This window comes from Anser cygnoides, chromosome 4 (genome assembly GCF_040182565.1).
Source record: "Anser cygnoides isolate HZ-2024a breed goose chromosome 4, Taihu_goose_T2T_genome, whole genome shotgun sequence".
Classification (NCBI taxonomy): domain Eukaryota; kingdom Metazoa; phylum Chordata; class Aves; order Anseriformes; family Anatidae; genus Anser; species Anser cygnoides.
This window is the reverse complement of record NC_089876.1, coordinates 36,562,374-36,581,925: the sequence shown is the minus strand read 5'-3', so window position 1 is coordinate 36,581,925 and position 19,552 is coordinate 36,562,374. Positions and strand designations below refer to the sequence as shown.

General features: G+C 41.4%; 1 long non-coding RNA gene across 1 annotated transcript; it reads left to right on the top strand.

Annotated features, from left to right (window-relative positions):
• The first annotated feature begins 76 nt into the window (after positions 1–76).
• On the top strand, positions 77–18,569 carry LOC106042437 (uncharacterized). The gene is made up of 4 exons (XR_001211108.3): positions 77–533; positions 11,518–11,662; positions 13,103–13,214; positions 16,342–18,569. It is a non-coding gene; the product is annotated as an uncharacterized lncRNA (long non-coding RNA).
• Positions 18,570–19,552: the final 983 nt, after the last annotated feature.

The following is a 19,552-nucleotide window of genomic DNA, read 5'->3' as shown; positions in this document are numbered from 1 at the left end:
CCCCGCCCCGCCCCGCTCGGCGCAGTGACGTCACGCGGGCCGCCCGCATGCGCGGAGGGTCGCGCATCCCCAGGCAGCCGTTAGGAGGCGATGGGCGCGCGCGTGCGCCCTGTGGGGCCGGCCGTTGGTGGCGTTACCTCAGGAGCGCCCTGAGGGAAGGGGCTGTGAGGCGCTGCGTGAGGGGCTTTGAGCGGCCCTGCGGGGAGCCTTCGGCTCGTGCTCGCCCCTCACACCGAGCTGCCCTGCTCTGTTCTCTCCCAGAACCACGAAATATCCACAGTTTGAAGGGATCCACAAGGATCGGAGTCCAACTCCTGGCTCCACACAGGACCACCCTAAAATCAGACTCCATGGCTGAGAGCGGTGTCCTAACGCTGCTCGAACTCCATCAGTTGGAGCAGCCTGGGCAGCCTGTCCCAGTGCTCGAAATAGCTGAAGAACCTCGGGCCGCTGAGGTTCTGCAGGCTGCCAGGCGTGCCGGTAGTACTGCTGCACGCAGCGAGCTGTCGGAGCACATGCTGAGCAGTTAAAAGGTCTGCGTTGAATTTTGTTTTCTGTTTGTAAAACCCCGTGCATGATCCCCTGATTTGGGGGCTGTAATGCCAAACTAACTTACTGGGATGGTGGCATAGCTTCAACATAAACACAGTGTAAGATGGTAACTAGTTTATAACCAAGGGTACCGTGCAGCAGTGAGCTGACAGTGGCGATTCTCTCTGACTAAAATTTGCTCCTTGGGTGGTTTCTATCCTGCATCATATAGAATATAGACATTATTGAAAGCAAACTTAAATATGGACACTAATAAAAGCAAAGAGGAGGTATTTTTATATTGAAACACCACTGTCCATCAGCAGGTTGTATTTCTCTTATGCAATGTGTATATGGCATTTTGACCTGCATATATGAAGGCTTATAATATAGATTGGCCTTTCTCAGCAGATACAGCAGTTTCTTACTGATGGGAAGTATGCATATACTCTGAAAGATAGTTAAAGTAGATCAGAACAGGAGGGGGAGCTGTCAACGCACCAGGCAGAGAAGGGACTCTGCACAGAAGTAAACTTCCCAGCCAGGGAGAGGAGGGCTTCTTGCTTTGCTCCTAGCAGGAGTCAATGAAATGTGCTTTTCTCACGGTCTGGGAGTGGAAGTAGGGTACTTGGGTGTGTAATCATCTTGTGTAGTGAAACGTTTAGCAGTGAGAACTCTCTGAGACAATCTTTTCTACCAAGGGACCAGCTCAGCATTCTCATATTTGTACTGATCATAATTCTTTTATAAGTGACTGCTTCCCTTAAAACAGCAGGTTTTATCACCTTGTTATGACGTCCTTTAAGAGACATATCCCTTTCCTTTAATTCTCTGTAGCTTCTTTCCTCCAAAGACCTTACTGTTTTTCTAGCCTTTGATTTATGAGACACGTAACTGGAATAACAATATGTTTGTTTCTTTTTGTCACACTTAGTGTGACAAAATGTTGCTCTCTGATCATTACACATCTTCATTTACATAATCAAATTTAACATTCTTGCTGGGTTAGAGCTTGGTTATAAAATTGTCGGGGTCACATGGTTTTGAAAGTAGAGCCAGAGAGATTTTAAATTACCTTTAATGCTGTAGAATCTAAGCTACGGATGGGTAGCTTTTTGGAAACATTCATTCAGAAAGGGAATGGCACAAAAAGGAGAGCAGACTTGTTTCATTATTTAGTTTTGGTTGTTTTACTTGCTGTCAGATTTCTCTTCATATTTTGGTTTCTTAGGATGAAAGGGATGAAAGTGCTTAAGGTAGATCTGGGACTGCTCACTGATTCCATAACTATTCTGCTGGCATCTTTGTTCTCAGCTTATTTCTAATCTCTCAGTGCTGCCTGCAGCTTCAAGCCACGCTTTTACAACCAAATTCCTCTTTTTTTTTTTTTTTAACCTTATTCAAAGGTATTGTAAATCCTGCTTCTGTTAATCTGTTCCTCTGATAGGAATTATGCCAACCTTACTGTGGTGGTTTTTTTTGTTTGTTTGTTTGTTTTTCTTCTAATTCTTACTAGAATATTTCTCTTATATTGTCTTCTACAACCAGAAGAGATGAGGGAAGAAAGTGATGAGTGTTGAGTACATGCAGAACTGAGAGGCAAAGACAGAGCAGGTGGGTTAATCCATTTGTGGGTTTAATTCCTAGCTACATTGGCTTATTTTCCAAAAATACTACTTCCAACTGCATTTCTGCCAAAATAACTTCAGAACGGTGAGTTTGATTGGAGTTTAAAAAAAATATGGGTCAAGAAAATCGGGAGTGAATCTCATTCCATCACCTGTGCTTAGCAAGCTCTTCTTTCTTGACATAAATCTTTCTTTAACCTGAGGCAAGAATGCATTATTAGGCAGAGCCCTGAGTGTCACAGCTGTTGGCAGACCTCCAAGCCTACATCTTAATAACAAACTCATCCTTTCGAAGGCTGCTGGTTCATGTTAGCTTGGCTTGAGTTTATTCAGGGCTGCCATTGTCTCCCATCTTCTCTCTTCTGCTGGCTGTGATGTTTTTTTAGCTGGCTGTCAAGCTGTTCCAAGAAGCTGAAGCAGCAAAAAAATGGTTCTCTTTCAGCAGGGTTAGGTTTTGCTGAATTTGTTCAGTGTGCTTGTGCAAGCAGTAGTGCCAGTGCCTTAGAGGGGGCAGGAGTGCAGAATGGGAGCAAGAGGGAAGGTGGGGCAGCAGCAGCTGTCTGGGATGTGCGGATGTTGCTGTGCACCCTCTGTGAGAAAGGGGTGAGATGAGGCTAAGCTGTGGGAAGAGCCCTGTGCTCTTTCCCTTTGGTTGTGCTGCAGAGTTGGCTGGTAAGTGCTGTTTTCACATGGGAATTTAAAACTACTGAGTGCCCTTGCTTTACGTAGGGTATAAGATAAAATCCTCTAGCTGTGCAGAGAGAAAGATTCTCGTATTGCCTGTGTCCTTTGGCTCCTTCATTTAGCCTTTGTTTATTATGTCACAGTAGCAATTATACCTGGTCAACAGCACTTCATTGTCTGACATAAAACAGAATAAGCTTCTTACAATAAATTTGTGTTTACGGACTAGCTGCTTTTACCTGTTGCAGGTATGACTGATGAATTTTCTTTCTTTAAGGTGAACTTAAAATGTGAGGAAGCATCTTCAGGCTCTATTACCTGAGCAGTTGGTTTACATTCTCATTTTTTCTATTCCTTTTTCTATTCCTAGCTACTCTATTAAAATCAAATTCATCTTCGGGAAAGTATGCCTTCAAACAATATTCAGACTTAAGCAGTGTTGTGATCTGGTGCAGGTGCCTTGCACAGAATAAGTTTTCCCCAGTTTTGGAGAAGCTCTTTGCTCCTCTATTTCTTATTTCCAAATGGTAGTTCAGTTGCTGACACTCAGATGCAGCGCTGCTTAAGCTGGCTGAAGCAGGCGTTACAATTTGTTTCCAGCCTCTGTTTCTTCATCAGTTCAGTGGCAGGACTGTGCATGTGGCTGCCCAGTGAAGCAGATCTAGGAATTGGTTTTGGCTGGAAAAAAGCTTTTTTGTTGTTTGTGTTGTGGATTAGCCTGCCCTCTGAATGACTCCACCCCTTGAATGACTTCACTGGGTGCTTCTGTACCAGGGGAGTGAGCTCTCCCAGAGATTTACTCTGGCTAGGGCAGGCCAGCATCCGCGCTACAAGCAGATGCACTGCTTTGGCACTTCACCTTCACCAGTGTTTGCCAGCTTGTTGACTGTAAACCCTAACAGTTCACCCGCTGCCTGCCAGCTTTCCTTGTTGGAATAAATATGGAGGTGGCTTATAATCAAGCTGCACTTTCCAGTTCAGAGAAGGAGGCTGCTCTGGAAGTTGCAGGGAGTCATCCACTCCTTAATGGATGTAAAATGGGTCCCTGATAATTACAGATAAGTGCCTGTGTCAGTTGTGGAGAATCCTTAAATGTAAAAAAGGAAGCCGTGTGACTGATTAAATAGGTCTGGTTTGTGGAGCTGTGCAACATTAGCTGTCATCAGTGGTTTGAGTAATTAGGCTGGAAGATTAGCAAAAATAAGACTTTCAGTTTACTTTCATTGCTAAATTTTTAATCTGAGCAGTGATGAGAAAAGTTGTGAGAGTGAAGTCATGTGTCAAAAATATGACTGATACACACTGATGTCGGGGCAAACTACATAGCTAATGAACAGCATTCGAGATATGCTGCATGACTATACAGAAGACAAAATTTGTAGGTAGAGGTAATAACTTGTAATGTTAGCCACTGTGGCTGGAAAAGTGTACGTGCTGTAGGGCACAGGCTCTGCTTTCTCTGAAGTTCTGCTGCACAGTGTGTAGCTGGGGTTGCGTGGTAGTTAGGAGGTTGTAAGTAGGAAGTCTTCTGAAGATGATCGCGTTTCTTGCATAAGATTGGGAGGTAGATGTCATTGTTTGGTTTGGCTTCTTTCTCTTTCATGTCGTGTAGTCCCCATTAAAAGGGGAGCCAGAGAGTCTTTGGACTTCGAGCGAGTGGCTAACTTCTCCACCAGTAATTGTCGAGCTGGCAACAAGCCAGTGAAATGATACTTTGCTCTGTCTGACTAAAAAGGAACTTGAATCGCTATTCTGCTGTTGAGTTGAATTTTTGACCACAGGGGTCAGCCTCTGGTGTAAGCCAAGCTTGCAGGAAGAGCTAGTGATGTAATAAATCCCTTGCTAGCTCTTTTTATCAGGGAACAAATGCATATCTAATCTTGTTCTCCATCCTCAAGTGTTGAAAAGAACGCTAACATAAGGTCTCTTTAAAATAGTGTTAGCACAGTAGCAGAACTCCCTTTAAATAGGACATGCAGGCCCTCTTTCAGCATTCCTGCATGAACAGAAAGGGAAGAGTTCGAGGGCCCTCCGTCAGGGGAGAGCTCTGTTCAGCAACAAGAGTGAGAAGAGGAACTGAGCAAGAAGGATGATCAAAAGCACAACCAGAGTACTCAGAACACAAACTGGGAGAAAGATGGGAACTGTTTCTCCCTTCTAGCCATTCAGCTTCATGCAGGTGTCCCTGTAACCTTCCAAAGCCACTGGAGCTCTCCCAGCCTTCCCCTGGAGGGTGGGTAAGGGAGCAACAAGAGATTTTGGGTGGAAGGCAAACAAGAACTGTCATGAGCGCTCCCGCAGGTGCAGCCCTGGTGATGGTTTAGCCCGTGTTCGGAGCACTGCGTGGGGCTTGGGGCACTGTTCCCTGCGTACGGCACCAGGCAGGGAAAATGGGTATTTTCAACCTGCGGTCTTTTGGCTACATGGGCTAATTTTACGAGCATGGATAATTGCCTTTGCTATTGAAATTCATCTGGGTGAATCACAAATGATGCAAATCAACTCTGTCCTTGAGCGAAATGGCAGAGGTGCAGTGTCAGTAGGTTACACAAGTGTCCATGTGGCTAGTGTTTTGTAGGCTGACGGGAGAATAGTATTCTCAGTAGTCCTCGCCTTGCTCTTACGTGCAGTCTCCAGATGGGTTAGTTTGTGTCATCTCCTTGTCATGAAAAAAAGACAGGCAAAAGATGAAGGGCTCTGTGGTTCAGGCCTGCTTTGTTTCCCACTGATGTGCAATCAGGTATATGCAAAAGGCTTCATATGTCATGCAAACAGCATGATCCAAGGTCGCTTTTTATGTTGGGCTGGCCGCTGGTTCCAGTATACTCGCCCATAACCAATAGTGTGTGCATTGTGCAGTTGTATTTCTGTCTGCTGGTGGAGGCTGTGAGCAGCTAGCAATTAGACCTTTCCTGTGGTGAATTTCGTAGTCAGAAGTGAGGATGATCAAATTGAGCCTGTTTTCCTATTTATTTCAGACATGAAGAATACACAAGATTTTGCTGCATCAGAACCAGAACAAACTTTTTAGCATACTTTCTCCATTTTAATTTTCTTGATTAAAAAAAAAAAAAGCGTTTGATTTTCGGTTGTAGCTCTTAATTTTAACAAGCCATTTAAATAGGAAAGAGTTACTTCTAAGCCTGGAAGCAGTCAGTAGATTTGGAAAGCAGTGTTAAAGGATATACGGATACAGTCGTGGGGTTCATACAGGTCAGATTATGTGTTTGCAAAATAAACATGTTTATGCACCAACACTGGGAGCACTCTCGGAGTGCTTGACCACAGGGCATAAAGTTACAGTTGACAAGTGACAATCTGTCATCCTTAGCTGTTCCGCAGCTTTGCTTGCGCCTTGGCAGCAAGCTCCATGACACTGATAGTTTTACAAATCTGAGACATGTACATATTTATTTCTTATGCTGCTTTCGACAGATGCAGGGAAGGGTTGTCAGATGCATCTGCTAGTGTGGTACCTGGTAATAGTCGGCTCTCTGTTCAACAGCATTCCTTGTATACCCTGGGTAAATGATGAACTGTAAGCATGTAATGATCCATCCACTGCGGCTTGTATTTTCCGTCCAGCACTAAAACAAACAAAAACACACACAAACAACCACTTGTTTTACACTTTTCTCTTTCAAGTGTTATTTCCAAGTTGAATTTGGCTCATTGTTTTCTACAGAACATAGCTCCAGCAAATCATATCCCACTGCACCTTAAATGCAATGGGTCAATTTTGTGACAGGAACCAAAAGTGAAGGGTAGTTGGAGAATTTCAAAAAAATTAAATAGTGTTGTTTCAAAGGCTTCTTCCTTGCTCCAAGAGGTGAAGTTTGAATGAGGGAGCCAGTGGCTTCACAGATGTATCCCTTCCCCTTGCCCCTTGCTGTCACCACCCTTGCGATGCTGCTGCCAAGACTTGATTTCTTTAGCCAAGCAAATTAATTTTAAGGCTGCTTTGCATGTGTCTTTGTAATTTGAGCACCATAGAAATTGTTAAATGAAAACAACTCCTCCTATTCATTGTTTTTTATTAACTGTGTTTATGCATTGGGCCGCAATGAGGCTCCAGTATCATACAATTTGCTGCTGCAGGCCATTCTGGCATATTTCAGAAACTGTCCGCGCTTTGTCTTAAAAGTACGAGATCTTGCAGTTGTTGTAAAGGCTCTTTCAGAACTCACTGTTCTGAAAGGTTTAAATATTCTTCTCTATTTGTGTGTATATATATATGTAGTCATCTTAAGCCTACTCGTTCTTGCCCAGGCATACTCCAGCTGCTGTCTCTTCTCTGTGCCTGCTGGATGTGTGTATGCTAGAAAATTGAAAGGCTCCCAGACCTCTCTCAGGTCCTTGGTAAATGGTGTGTCACAGCCTGCATCCTGTGCATAAATACCCTCCGCCTCTCATCTCCCTATCAGGGCGGTGGTGGCCCGGGTAAAAATTACCTGGCTTGGGCCCAGATTTGAGAAGTATCCATCCCCCCAGCCTTTGGTGTGAGCTCACCTGCGTGCTTCTTCTGCACCACCTGAATGCCAAATGGCATCTTTCACATGGTCGTGGGTGCTCTAAAAGATGTGGTGTGAGAGACCGGTGCCCAGAGAAACTCAGCTGTGTGCAGGCTGCATCTCCAAAGGTTTGTCTTCTGAGAACTCTCGGGCTCTGTTTATGAATGGCAGGGGCTTTGGTTCATCTGCAGTTTCCTTTCCTCTGCTGAATTTTCTCACGCTGACGCTACACTCTGTAATATTTCTCCTTGTGGTCACAGAAGAACACTAACTGTTTCTAAATTCGATTCTGTCTCTTGCGGACCTTTTGCCCTACCCCAGTGGCACATCTGAATCCCAGTTTGGAGTTCCCCCCAACCTTATTGTGTGACCTTCTTTTATCCATGGCACTTCTGATTGATGTGGTCGTCATCATGCTTCACAGACTTGACAATAAAATTAATTGGGTTAGGGTTTCTGGATTAATGATTACATGATATTTGTCCTTTGGGATTCAAAGTTTATACCAGCCTTTTGACAGACATATGGTACTGTAAAATATGTTCGAGCCAATTTGTTTAAGAGAGAAACCTCTCCCTGCTACTCTGCTGCAGCTGCCACGAGAAGTACTCAAACTACATCGTTTTCTACACAGCAGAGAAGGAGGAGTACTGGTGGTGTGTTTGACTGAGAGGCCCACAGCTCTGCAGTTCCATCTCCAGGGATCCTATTTCCATGTCAAACATGTCAAGTGACAATGACTCTGCCTTGCCTTTAGCTAGGTTGTCTCAGTAGTTAATTACCCCCACTTTAAATGCGTGCATTTGTGCTGGAGCGAACATACCTAACTTTGGCTCCAAGCCATTTTGTTCTGTGTTTCTTTTCTGCTAAAACAAAACTCACTACCATTGTGTTTTAACAAAAATGCCAGGTGGTGCCAGGTCCTCTGCCTTTCAGAGGTGTCAGGATGTGGTGTTGTGTTTGGTTTGTATTTTGAAACTTCTGCCCAAGCACGCCCAGTGTGTCTGATGCCGTTTGTGTGACACCGTGCAGCTGCAGTTTGTTGTGCCAGTACCCTTCGTCTCTTTCGTGTCTTCTACTTTGGTCTGCACTGATGTCATATTAATCCATCCATATCTCAGGTCATCCCATTAAAATATCATTTTAAAAATAGCATTGCAATATTATTTTTTAGTAGTTTTTTGAGGCTTCCCCAAGTTTCAGCAGCTTAGATAACTGCTTCAATAATCTCTGTATTTGAAAAAAACGGAGAGGTGGAGTCATTTAGATAGTAACCTCTGATTTTTTTCCCCCTCCATTTTATTGCCTCAGAGAAGTGCCAGTCTTTGTTCTTTGTTTTGCTCTGCTTTAAGTTTGGAGCCAAAATAGATGCTCAGTTTTGGTAACAATGGGCGGATATTTCCACAGTGAAAGAAATACACTGCCTGCAATTTGTAGTTCTTTTCAGTCTGGGTTGTGACTAGGGTTAGGCTAATACCTGTCCATGTTTACATAAATCTGTACAGGTCAGTTTAGTTTCATGCTCTTTCTTCTCCGACTAAGAAAGACAAGTCGGTAAAATGATTAGAAACTGCAGAAGATCTGTTTGTTCATAGAAACATTGCACTCTACATTGCTGAGTTGTTCTCTGTTGAATCTGTTCCTTTCTGGTACTCCTGTATTTATTTAGTGGTGCTATAGACGAAGATTACTCTAAAAAGCTTCATTATGCTGGTGTAATACAGAGATAGTCAAGCTAACCCTTTGCGTTTTGGTGATGTCTATTGTCCATTAACAGTATTTTCCTAGCTATTATTCTCTCACCCAAGAAGGTCCAAATAGTTTGGAGGATGACTCAGTGGCACCTCCCTTCACACCTTGAAGAACGGTGGCTGTGCTTCTGAAGAAAGCTCGTTTAGACCACATGGCAAATTTTGATGAGTTCTTCGTTAACTTCAGATTTAATTTTTTAAAGTTTGCATAACTCCTCTCATTTATGACTGCTTTAGTATGCAAGAATGCTAGAAATAACATGTTCTCAGGTGAAGGGAAGAAGGAAAGGAAACAAACCACATAATGCACCATTTGCTCTCTTAAGACAATTAAGGTGTGGCACAGGAAGGTGTTGAAAGGATCCCTGTCAGGTCCTGCTTTGAAGTGTTAACTTTATATTCCGAATGTCAGAGTGAATGATGCCTCAGCTTCGCAGGCATATGCACAAGAGATTGCGGTGAGCTGCCGGGGAGTGAGCTCATGGGCAGCATGCTTGTGCAGGAGCGTGTTGCTCTGTGAGCTGCTGAAGCCAAGAAGGGCAAGCGAGGCGATGCAGGCACCGGGGCCTGTCCTACAAGTCTGCCTGCGAGCATTAGCAGCGTGATAAAGGAAACGCAGTTCTGCGAGACTTCTTCACTGGGAACCGAGTCACAAGTGTCAAGAAGAGGGACTTATTCTTAAAACCTGAAGTTTTGTAGTTGTACAGCCACAGAACCGTAGTGAGGTATTTAGCAGTATAATAGCACTGGAAGGCATATTTTGTTTTCGTATTTAGCATGACTGCTCTGTGAAACAAGAGCCCCTTCCAGTTGCTGCCTCGGTGACACCACACAGGCAGTTGTTCTCCCATATCCTCCGCTCTGGATGACAATGCTGGAAGGAAGGGACTGATTTACCAGAAAATTAGAAGTGAATCAAATCCAACTTAGGATTGTAATGCTTTTTGTTGTGCATTTTTTATTCGTTTATTTTATTTGGGGAAAAGTATGTGATCATGGAGATTTGGATGCTCCTCTCTCTTTCACTGAAGAGAGTTATGAGTTACCCCAAAGCATATCAAATTTTATCAAATGCAAATTTTATTCTGTTTCACTGCCCACCCACACAAATACTTTCAGAGTTAACCTTTCAATAAGAGAACTGAGCTTTGCCTGAGAAACCCTTCTCTTGTTGAGAATTGTCTGTCTGATGAAAACTTGAGCAGTGAAAAGCAAAGTTTCTGTCAGTAACATTTCATTAATGGATAGTTGTTTGAGTCTGGCATTTCAACAGCATGATCATTAATTATGGAACATACTTGCTGGATGTTTGCTGTGCACAGTGGTCTGCAGTCTTCACATTGTGCTTCTCGTGTTAAACACATTAATGTAAGAGCTGCAATAACAACATCTCACAGATCAGCATAAGAAAATATTGTTACTTTCATGATTTATCTTAAAAGGCACCGGGCCAAAATTTGTGAGAACAAAACCTCTGTATCCCCATTATGCTGGAGCAAATCTCATTGAAAGTTTTGTTTTCTATGTGTGATTCAGAGTGTACGACCTTATGGTTATTATCCATGCCTTCACTGTCCATAAATTTGTTTTGTTTTCTAACTTATAAACTGTCCAGAAAACTTGAAGTGTTTTCCTATGACTCAGAAGATAATCTAGAAAACAAAAGCAACCAAAACACCACACAAAGAAAACAAAAACCCAACCTTTTAATTTTTGGCTTATACAAGGGTATGGTCATCACCTCATTCTACCTCAGATTTATCTGTGCTTAATTCAGCATGCCAAAATGCTCTGGGAGGAACACCGCAGCGTCATTTTTTTGCAAATGCATTTTATTCTTGGAAAGGCTTTGGTCTCCCAATTTCTTTGTCTTGGGATCTTGAGCATCCCAATGTCCAAAGGTGACACTAGCCTGCTGCTGATACACAGGTGGAACTTCAGCCATTTGTCTTCGGCTCTGTAAACCTTTTCCTCTCGTGTTTTCTTTCTCTTTTCTCTTGACAGCTGAGTGCCATGGTATGCTGGAGATGCAGGTCCACGGATACACCTATTGGCTGAAGCATATACCGAGTGTATCTGAGGATTCATTATTCTGTTGTTTTTATCCTTGCATGATGCAGCATCATTTCCCCCCTCCAGATATACTGCCTAACATATTAGTTTATTTAGATGTTCGCTAGAGGTTTCTTTGGTCTTCCTTGTTGAATACTCAATTGCCAGCAGTGGGTGTAGCTGCCCGTGTTGACAGCTAGTTCCATTTGCAAACACAGACTGCTCCCTTAGGCACAATTCCTTTGTTAATGATGTTTCCAAGCTATACGGAGTTACACAACAGTCATGAGAGTAACTACTGTCTTATGTCATACTTTAATCCTTTTTCTAATTACCATCTGTCCTTATATATGTTTTCAGAACGTGGATCATTGCGCTTACTTGTGAACTGAGCTTCCTGAAAGCAGATTTTGCATGTTTCATAGGATGCAAAAAGATTGCTGAATAGGAAGCAACTGGATTTTCAACTGCACTTCAACGCCTCCATGAAGAAGACAGAAACATAGTAAGCAATGCTTTTGATGATAAAGGGAGCATTCCTATCCGAGCAGTTTTTCAAGTTAGCAAAAATGCAACCTATTGAGTATAGATCACCTTTTAAGACTTCCTGGACATGAAAAGAAAAAAAAAAAAAAAAGGGAAGCAAGAAAAGAAGTTAATCATCTGCCTCTGTAGAATGTTGTTTGTTTTGTTCTTCTATCAAAAGAGAATGAGTAGATTTACCCTGACGTTTACAGTCTTTAGCAGTAAAGCTACCTAAATTGTAGAAGGAAACGTACGTACCAGTCATACACACCATGATATTATTAGCTGTATTTATTTGGGCTATGAACAACACTTAGATCTTACGCTGAACCATCAGATGTTATCGCATGAAGCACAGAAGTTTTCTGAGTGAGTAAATGATCTGAAATGCTGTCACTGTATTCCTGGGATCTGAAACAGCCTGCAACATTTGTGTAACTGCAGAGGCTTGCCCGGCTGTAACATGCTCAGCTTCCTCTAAGAGAGCCTAGCAAAAAAAGAGAGTAAGATACCCATCAGTTTTATCAGTAGAACAAATCATTGCCTAATGCGTGCAGTTTTTGTCCACCACCTTGACTGAGAATATATCAGTTCCTGCTTGAACAATGCAACTCTTCTGAAGTAAGCATAGGACATTGCTTTGTAAGAGCAGAAACTGTAATGGGCTACGTTCAGATCTAAACATAAGCAACTGTAATTCTGCTGAAATTCGAGAAGTGGTATTGCTTCGTGAGAGGTTTAAATTGATTCCTAGGTTGAGGTTTAAAATTCTTAAAAATCATGAAGTTACATTTCTTCTGTGACATTTCTAGCTCAACGGTATATAGCCTTACTCACAGGAAGAAGAAGAATTTATGTATGTATTTACTTATTTATTTTCCAGTAAAATTCACATACTGTCAGATTCCTTATTTTTCTGTGCGTTTCAGACTCAGGAATACTTTGACCAAACAGCTTCACATTTGCACCACTACCTGTACAACAACACGTGTCTGGTTTTCAGCAGAGCCTGAGGTTAGGCCAGAATTAGTAAGCCTCTGTTGAGCTTTGTGCTGATGTGACTAAACCAGTGCCTGAACGAGGGAGTTTAAAACTGTCCTGGTTATCCCTGCAGTGTGACTCAAGTTGGAATATACGTGGAGCTGTATGTAGGCTTTCCTTTGAAAGTCCTTTCTTAAACAAAAGCCTCTGCTGAGCTTTAATTATTGAGCTCATAGCTCTCCTCCCTGATACTCTGTCCTGCCACTAAGAGACCAGACTGGTTTTCCTTGAGAACTTTCCATGGCATGTTCATGCCCGTGATTCTTTATTGCTTAAGGCTGACAAGCAGTAGCATTGTTACAGTACAGTCTCTGTTTTTCTTTCCAGTAGCCCAAGATATTTTTTCTTTTTTTTTTTTTTAAACCTTTTTCCACTTCAGATTCCTCTCATGCAGCTGCTCGGGAGAATGACGTTTCTCTCTAAAGCATGTTCAGAGGGAACGTGTGAATGCAGATGTCAGACTGCAGGAGCCAAGACTGGGAGTTGAACAGGTATCTCAAGAGCTGTGTAATTTTTGATGCTTTACTCACAGATGAGAGGGCTGTGATTCTCGTTTGCCTATCTGATGGTAACTTCTCTAGGGACAGTATCTCTTTCAGACAGAAAAGAGAACTCCAAGCTTCTTCGTCTCATAATTGACCCTGCCGCTGCCATGATGATCCAGAAAAAAATAGAGCAGGCTTTTTTCTTTTCTCTTCTACCCTGCTCCTATGCTAGTGAAAAATCCATTTATTTCAAACAAGTATTTTTATTTAAATCCATATCTTTAAGAAACAGGTCAAACTTGTCAGCCACGTGATTTAGTTTACTCATCTGTAAAACTGACAACGTTTTTTTCCTTAGCTGAGGGGTGTGGGTGGAGGGCAGTTATTTGTAATGTAAGTGAAAGAAAAATTACTTTTTGCAAAGAATGGTTGTTTCTGAAATACTAGCTGTTAGATATACTGTGGTTTGAGTAAAAACCTTGGTATGTCATAAGGCTTTGTTTCGGTGACTAACACATTTTTATGGACATTCCAACTTTGAACCCTCCCATCGTGTTACTGGCCCTGCAGCAACATCCCTAAGCCTGGGTTACAGGAATACTATGCTGCATATATAAATCAAATATCAAAAATACTTGATAAAATATCAAAGCCAGGTGAATATTCACTTTTTGCTAACACTGCTGGGCTACAATGCTAGCACTTGGTACTGCAGTGACATTACTCAGTGCAATTCCACCGCTTACACCAGCAGCAGCTTTTTTCCTCCCTTATCTTTTGCATGTCTTAGTGATGTTACCATATCTGTGACTTTGTGTGGTGCAGTCAAATCCTGCCTCTGAAGATACCAAGCCTGAGATTAGTAACTGACTTCACATCAGAGCCAGGATGGTGTCATGCCTGTATTGTTATGGAAACAATTAGATCGCTGGGATGTTTTGCTAATAGAGCTGATGATGCCCTGCCTCTAAGTTCTACCATTTTTGTCACTGTATGGAACATAGTACGTGACGGATCAGTGTTCTCCAGTAGGATTCAAATCACTGTGAAAGTGGCTTTTTTATTCTGTCCTCTGCAAGTTCAGTCCTCAGTCCAAGGGTCCTCAGTCACCCTCTCAACATGTTAGTTTTCTGTACTTGGAGGTCAGATCTTGGTTTGACTTCCCCACTCCCGACGATGTTTATTTGTTCACAGCCTTCTTTGTAACTGCATACCTCAGTGGCTATCATTACTTGGTAGGTGCATTGGCTACAGAATGATCTCCATGTCGCTGCTGAAGAACAAAAGCAACTTAATGTGATTTACTGTATAGCTGCCTTTCCCCTTTCTTCCCTGTTCCATCGAACTTCTCAGTGGCAATGACGTGCCTTATGCATAGCTGAATACCTTTGAAAATGAAATAACATTTCTATTCTTTAACAGTGCAACAGTAAAGAATAGAGACATACAGGAAGGAGTAGAGGTTCTAGATGCATACCGAGTGTTTTCCTTACAGAAATTGGTCTACACAGGCCTGACAAAACTGAGACTTCTTCACAGTTGGATTGGAGCTTTGTAGCAGAGCTGGGGGCTGTGTATCTAGTTCTCAGTGACGATAGTAACAGCTAATGCTCCGTTCCTTACAGTAGTTATGAAACCCATTTAGCAAGAAAATATATTTAAGAACTTTTAGTTATTTCTTTTTGTTTTTGGTGTTCTCCGTGAACCATCAGAGTACGTATTTACATTTTCAAATGTATTTACATTTTAACTATAATTGTCTCCTGAGATTATGAAGTCTGTCATTTTCAAGAAAAACAAAATACTTATTTGTTAGGACAAGTACACCTGTTTTATTTTTGTCTTGTAGGACTTAGGTGGACTAGATGGCCTCCAAAATATCTTTCCACAGGAATTTTCTGTGATTCTCTTGACTGTAGAGCACTTGTGATCACTAAGTGATGGTCACCAATAGAGGAAAGTTTTGCAAGTTGAAATAATAAAGTAAGGAGGGTGATAAAGTTTGCTCAACAAAATGTCAGTTACATTGTAGTTAGTATGCCTGACTGAAATCCTAGTAAAAGATTTTTTCTTTTTTTTTTCTTCTAGTTCATACTTTGCCATCTGCCCCTTTGACTTTTAAAATAGGTTTATTGACATTATCCACAAAAACAAAATGCCACCTGAGCATAAGGATTGTTTAAATGAGCATAAGCAGTTGTTTACCAAGGATTTAGATCAGCATATTAAGACAAATGGGGTTTTTCAGTGCCCTTTTTCTGGCAAACTGGTCATTGTGCTGTTTTTTTTTTTTTTTGTTTGTTTTTTGTTTTGTTTTGTTTTTTTTCTGACGTGATACCAATGTAAAGGAAGACAAATAGTTATCTAACGGCTTGTTATATAGCCAAGATGACGTAGCAAGAAATTACCCCAAAAAATCAGCTTCTCTTTTATGAACTCAGGTAGCTTATCTTGAAAAAGCATTATTGTGATAAATCAGAAAATTAGACTGTGGCTATCTGTGTTTCCTTTCAAGCAAAGCCAAATGCAAATACTATTTTCCTGTGGTATAAAATCATAGTAAAATTATTAGAAAACTACTATAGTCTTGGGCAACTTAGTAAATTTAGATATCAAATTATATTTCATACTTTCTGTACTAGGGAATAAATTTTTCCCACTATAGACCAAATCAAATAAATCCCCCTTGAACATTTGATGTCTTAATGTGGATTTTTAGATTCTTAAACTGGAAACTGATTTCTGAAAAATACTGGAGTGCAAACCAGCCTATTCAGCTGTCTGAGGTGCTCAGATGACAAAGTAGGTTAGGAGTTTTCTCCCATGCAGAGTTGTTAAGCACATGGAATTGATTTTTAGATCATAGTTTTTCATAAACCCTTCCTTATACGTACATATGTGCAAGTATCCAGCCATCCATAAATGTCTTTTTTGTTTTACAGCAAGGACCTTTCTTCACCCCTAAGTCCCAAACCTTGCTGGTACAATGAGTATCATTGAAGTATTTTATTAGAGCTTATTTCTTGAGGTCCAAGTACGTAAAACCTGGAAGAAACAGATTGATGTAGATTTTAACTAAAATGTATTGAGGATGATGGGTATCAAAATGCTGAATCCTGTTGGTTATCCATAGGTTATGCCGACACCCTACAGTCATTGCACGCTGGTGGAGCACAGAAGGATTCCCATTGCACTGCTGAGACATGCAGCAAGAACTCCTGGAGTAAGCAGGTGCCAGACTGCTTGCCTTTTTGCTGCGCTTCAGTATCTTTTCTGCTTAGAGAACCAACAATGCCTGAAGCCATTGGCTTTCCCAAGCAGTTCAAGACCCAGGAAGGTTACACTTGGAACTTGTTCAGATGTTGCAGTAAATTATTCAGTGAAAGGGGAATTACCTGAGATATGGTAAGCTGTGCTCATCCAAATGCACAAATGTGATTTCAGATGTGAAAATGACAATGTTGTGCAATTCCCCACAGCAGCAGCACATTTGGGCTCCAGCGGGTGAAGAGTTGCAGTGTTTAGAGTTGCGTGGTAAAGCCCAGCAGTGAGGCTGCAGCAACTTGGATGTGTGAGAGAAGCCCTACCTAAGCAAGCAGGACAGGGTGAGGCAAAAACCTGTTAGCTCTTACCTGGGGTCTTCTCGACAAATGTGCATTAGATACATCCGAGAAATAAGGCAAAGCTTCTTTTAAGAACACTGAGGTAAAAATTAGGTCTCAGGTGGTCATTTATGGTTCAAGTAGCGGTTTATATATTTATTATAATTATACACAACCTCGACAATCTATATTGCCATTCAAAAATAAATTGAAGTATTGTCAATTTGCACATGATCTGTCACTAATCAAGGTCCCATTTGCATACATAGTAAACATTTTGCATACTTAAACACTGCTTTTAATTTTAATCCCCCTTCCCTCCCCCCAGTCCGGTGGAGATATGTTTAGAATATGTAAACAAACTTTTCCAACTATGTAACATTCAGCAACTACCACCTTTTTCTTTTAGTTAATTTAATTAAACCATCTCAGCACTTTATAAAGGTAGCTGATAGATAATAGCTCTTAATTGCATTTTGTTTAAAATGGTTCTTCATATATCACAGTGCAGTGATTCCTGCTTTTCACTGCTTGAAGTGTTTCCCTCTGACAAGGAAAATAGAAAATGGAGTTTGGTAACTGTCAGGTAAGTCACATGAGTCAATTCCCACTGTACCATTTTGTAGCGCCAATATTTATGTTCAACGGTGTTCACTTGTTATTTATATATGTAGTAGACGGTTGAAGTCTTCAAATTTTAACTGTGGAGAACTAAGAATTCATCTAAGAGTCAGCTGCCACACAGTTTCTCTAGCATATTAAGGATTTGTACTCCTAATGTTATCTTGGGAGCTGAAATTAAAATGTTAAGCCATGAATTTTTACTATCTTTGTCTTCTGGTGCTTCAAAGGCTAGAAAATACAGAATAATGAAAAAAGCATTACGAAAAAACAAAATATTCTGCCATTCAGTTAAAGAAAACTCATTGCTCGTGGTGAGTAACGTAAGCAGCATTAGTATTTATAGACAATACATTGATCCACATTTTAATATTTGTCACCTGGAATTCAGTTTAGGATAGCTCACATAAAAGTCAGCATAGTGAAATATTACTGCTTGTAACAAAAATCGAAGCACTGTTTTGAGCGATGAGGGATATGCTGAAACTAACCAGCACCAGTCCGGGAGAAGAAATTACTTCCTGCCAAACTGTTTTGTGAAGCCTGAGCTGAAACACGCATTAGGCGCTTCACCCAAAAAGCTTGGGAATGTTTAGGCTCCACCCAGTTACTGAAGATTTGCAAGCACGTCCCGAAGGCAGTATTCATGCAGGAGGGTGAGGCTACCAGATGCAAAGAAGGGAGAGGATTCTTCATTCAAATTCAGACACACATAGCCAACTCAGTGACCAAGCAACGATGGCAGGTATATGGTGTTAAAACTCCCTTGTCAGATGAACAGAAGAGTGCACAAGCTTAAGAGATGGTTTAAAATCTGTGCTATACATCAATGTGACTTCCCAAGAGAAGCCTGAAGTTTAAAATAGTGTGATAGAAGGGAAAGAATTTGTACTTTTTACAGGAAAGTAAAAGATCTTGCTGGTAAAGCAGAAGGAAAGGGTTGTGATGTTTTGTAACTGAACTTTTACATAAACTTGTAGGCTGCTCCTCTTCTCTCCTGCCCCCAACAAACAAGAAACACTCTACTACCTTTATAAAGATAGCATTGCTTCCTATCTTATCGTTATGGGACGGAGAGAACATCTTCAAACATAAGAAACCATCTTGTCCTCAACAGAACAGGAAGTATCAAATAGGATGTTAGCAATGAATACCTGTTTTTTTAAGCTACACAAGATGCAGGGTAGCACACTACTGTTGGTGTCCACCCCCCCCCCCCGGGCCAAAGTTTGTTGTGATTTATTTAAAGGTAATTCATTCTGGTGCTGTCACGGTGGCCACAAGGTAACTCAGGAGTCCAACGTGCATAACCTGTTCGAGTCGTGCATAGTTTGAGTAGATGAGCACCTTAAGTCTATGTCCTAGTAAAGTTTTCTTCGTAACAGAAAATGGATTACACATTAACAAGTCATACCTTCACAGGTTAATGTGAAACTTGCTCTGGAAAGACTAAGTTTGCCCTTACAAATAGAATTCTTAACATGTACTTTGTTACCAGCAACCAGTTGCTGTCTGCAGTCTACATGTAGCAATACTCTCCACATCTAGAGACAAGAGCACAGCAAAACACTACTCTAGTAAGAAAACCTTACTAAGACTACTTTTACCATATCTGCTTAAGCTTGACATATTAAACAGCTGTAGAATTTATTTGGCCTTTATATATAAAAATTGCTTCCATTGCTTGCAATATAACAGTGAGAATTTAATGACCAAGAGCAGGAGAACCATTTTTTGTTCTAACATCTGACCTTTCAGCTACTGGAGAGCACATGGGAGATTTCCAGTGATCGAGTTCTTCCCCTGCTAGGTATCAGGAAGCTTACTTACTCAACAAATTAATGTTTAGATGGGTTTTAGGAAGCCAATACCTAAGAATGCTAGTTATCACATTACTGTGCTAAAGCCACGAAGACGCTCATAATGTTAAAGCCTACAGCATGAAAGCTTGCTCAGTCATGTACTGACTGACGAAGGACAATTGACACTGAAGCACAGGCACCACTTGGGTGCCAAAGATGTGCAACTGCAGCAGCACAAGTCAAGACTAAGATTGCAGAGTAGCTGCAGCTTGCCTCAAGGTCACTCAGCTTTTGTTCAAGAGCTTTCAGTAAGTAAATG